Source organism: Orycteropus afer, unplaced genomic scaffold (assembly GCF_000298275.1).
Source record: "Orycteropus afer afer isolate SDZICR_OR568_19922 unplaced genomic scaffold, OryAfe1.0 scaffold00016, whole genome shotgun sequence".
Classification (NCBI taxonomy): Eukaryota; Metazoa; Chordata; class Mammalia; order Tubulidentata; family Orycteropodidae; genus Orycteropus; species Orycteropus afer.
In genome coordinates, this window is record NW_006921603.1 from 20,076,724 (window position 1) to 20,079,983 (window position 3,260).

The window sequence follows — 3,260 nt, forward strand, 5'->3', positions numbered from 1 at the left end:
AGAAGGCTGGGGGTTCAAACCCACCAGCCACTCCTCGGAAGGAAGGTTGGGCAATCCTACTTCCGTAGTGATACTGCCTCGGAAACCCAAGAAGGGGTCACTATGAGTCGGGCTGACTCGACGGCAAACAACAACAACCACCACACCTACCACAAGGAAAGTTTACTCTTTTGGGATGGTAATTACTCTCTTTATTCTGTGGGGACCTCAAACCCACCTGGAATACAGTCTCTTCTCCTAAACACTAGCCTGAAAGCAGTAAGCTGGACGAGGTCACAGAGCTGACACTCCCAACCTGCCCTGCCCTGCTCTTTCCCATGACTCTCTTGGGCTGCCTGGCCTGGGCTCTGCTTTCAGACTTCCCTGCTCTAGGTTTAGCTCCCTCTTCTGCCTGACCATTTGACTAACAAACTTGCTGCTTATTTGAAATTAGTTGTTTTTTTTCTGGGCTTTGGTTCCAGCTCCAGACCATGTGCAGCAGGATGAGCAATGTCTTCCTCCTGCTCCCTGATGCTAGTAAGAAAGCTAGAGCAAGCACTGGCACTGGCTCTTTAATGCACATGCTTACACAATACTGCCCATCTCAGAGACCCCAGGCTATGTGACATAAAGTCTTCTCTAATCTACCTCCCCAGCCAGACTCTTCCTTTTCTTCATAGAACCTTAGAGCATGTAATAATCCAGCTGTGACTACTATGGACTTCCTGACTGAAGCTAAATATTCTTTGAGGTTTATAATGTACATCTGCGGGACAGTCAATTTCCCTCTGCCTCCAGCCCCACCCTAAAACAAAGGGAAAGGACTGCCCTTCCTTCTTTCATCCAACTCTCCTCGCCCTCTCCCCTCCCACAACAACCTAAAACATAACAACGCTCTCTTTTATTTTTCCTGTCAAGACAATCTTTGATGTTCATATTTAGCCAGTTTCATGTGGATAGAAATACTGTTATAGTACAGGATAAAAGAAGACAACATTCTGTAATTTATTCCAGGCTTAGGCCTCATGATGATCCCCGATCCTACACTCCTAGCACAATCATGTAAAGAAAAAAACATGGACTCTGGGATTAAATCTTGGCTCCAATTCTGAATAGGCTGCTAGCTCTGTGACCCTAGGTAAATTTCTTAACCTCCCTGAAATCCTATTTCTGTATTAAGAAAGTAGAATAATATTATCCACGTAGATTTGTTGAGGATTAAATTCTCATAAATACGGTACATAATGAGCAATCAGGAAATACTCCCTTCTCCACAGGTGCCTGGCAGTGCTTATATTCACAGATCAGAGGAGAGATATACTGCTAACAAAAGGTAGAGAGGAGTAGAGTAATGAAACACAACACGATAGAGGAAGGCATGTTGTTGCCAAGTACCTGGTCAAATAACCAGAGAAAAAACAAAACAGGGACATTAATGGGCTAACCTCTGGAGATTAAAAAGCAGTCTGTTGAGATTTTTCACAAGCTCCAACTTGAGGCAACAATAAAAGATTTTCTTCTCACAGTTGTTCTTGACTTGATCAATACCAAACAGCAATTTTTCACCTGAAGAGAACTGAATATTTATCAACCAACATACTATGTATTATTAAGCAGTGATGGGTTGATACTTTGGAAAGGAACTATAGAGTGCTTCCTATCAGCTCTAGGTAGGGGGTAAAGGAAGAAAAAATGAGGAAAAGTAAAGGAAATACCCAGAGGAGGGCTATATCTGAAGTTTTATATATCACTACCAAATAATTCTCAATGAAAATCCTCTACTAAACAAAGAACTGCTAATTCATCTCTTGGCTCCATAAATATTCACACTGAAGTCAATGACTTCTGCTACTCTGTAATGGGGGTTTATATGTTCACCCAACCTAAATATCCATTTTTAAAAATGAACCTCTTACATTAAAACTGGTAAGGTTTTTCTTTTAAAAGGTTAAACATTCACATTAAAAATAATGTACAATAATTACATATCTAGGTGTATGTTTTTTAAAATTTCAAGCAATTCTCCATCTGCCTAATATTCACACCATAGCATTACTAACTATTAATTCAGAGAGACCTACTATGGCAGGCACAGCCAGGAGATAAACAGGAGAAAGAAAAAGACAAAGCTACAGTTCCCTGCAGACAGGGGTCTAGTGAAGATACTGGAAATCTAACTGCAAAGTGCTTAAAAGCTGATAAATATTCAGTTCTCTTCAGGTAAAAAATCACTCCATTTTCTCTGATTCACACGATCTTCAAACTTTCAAAAGCAATCTAAACACAACCTACCTCTCCCATACCTACAGTCATGGTTAAGATATACATTCTACAAATACATACATAAATACCTTCAATATAGCAATACCAGGCCAGGAACAAGAGTCCTAATGTCCAGGCTATCTATCTCTATCTTAACTTATAGTTGATAGGTTTGTTCACATGTATAGCCAAGTAGCTCTCTCTGCCTCTTAGCTTAGATCCTACCTTTTATGTATAAAATACACCAATCTACATCTAAACCCATGAACCAAGATTTGACTCCTACTACTATTTTCTAACACACACACACTCGGGTACATTCTTCCTATAGTGACCAGGGACACCCCATCTTAACTTCTCATATAGCAGCTACTGCGGGGCTTTTTCTTATCTTCTTTCTTACCACCCAAATAAAGCAAAGGTGTATCGCTACTGTTATCTATTATTATTCAGAACTTTCCAATCTGAACACAGAGAAAGAGGTGACACAGGGTTAAATAAAGAACATGTAACGGCTGGGCTGGACTCCAGGCTCTGCTACTTACAAACCTCTCTGAGCCTTAGTTCCCTTATTGGGAAATATGGATTATAATAACGTCCCTATAGGATTGATTTGATGCTTAAATTATATTTTTTAATATATAATATATAATTACATACTAAGAAGCTCTGCTAGTACATTGCCTAAGGCATTTGACTGCCAACCAGAAGATTGGTGGTTCAAACCCACCAGCTGCTCTGCAGAAGGAAGATGGGACAATCTAATTCTGTAAAGATTTACCACCTCAGAAACCCAGTGGGGATCACTCTGAGTTGGTACTGACTCGATGGTAGTGAGCTTTTTTTTTTTAGTTAATTACACATTACACATATTATAATATTTAAAGATATAAATTATAAATACATACTTACATACTACATAAAACCAAACCAAACTCACTACCATCAAGTCAATTCCAACTCACAGCGACCCCCATTGAATTTCCAAGGCTGTAAATCTTTATGGAAGCAGACTGCCT

At 39.7% G+C, this 3,260-nt stretch overlaps 1 protein-coding gene across 1 annotated transcript in view; it reads right to left on the minus strand.

Moving 5' to 3' along the window:
- Positions 1–3,260, minus strand: part of SLC35D1 (solute carrier family 35 member D1) — an 88,602-nt gene that overhangs the window by 1,641 nt on the left and 83,701 nt on the right. The gene's annotated exons all lie outside the window — the stretch shown is intronic.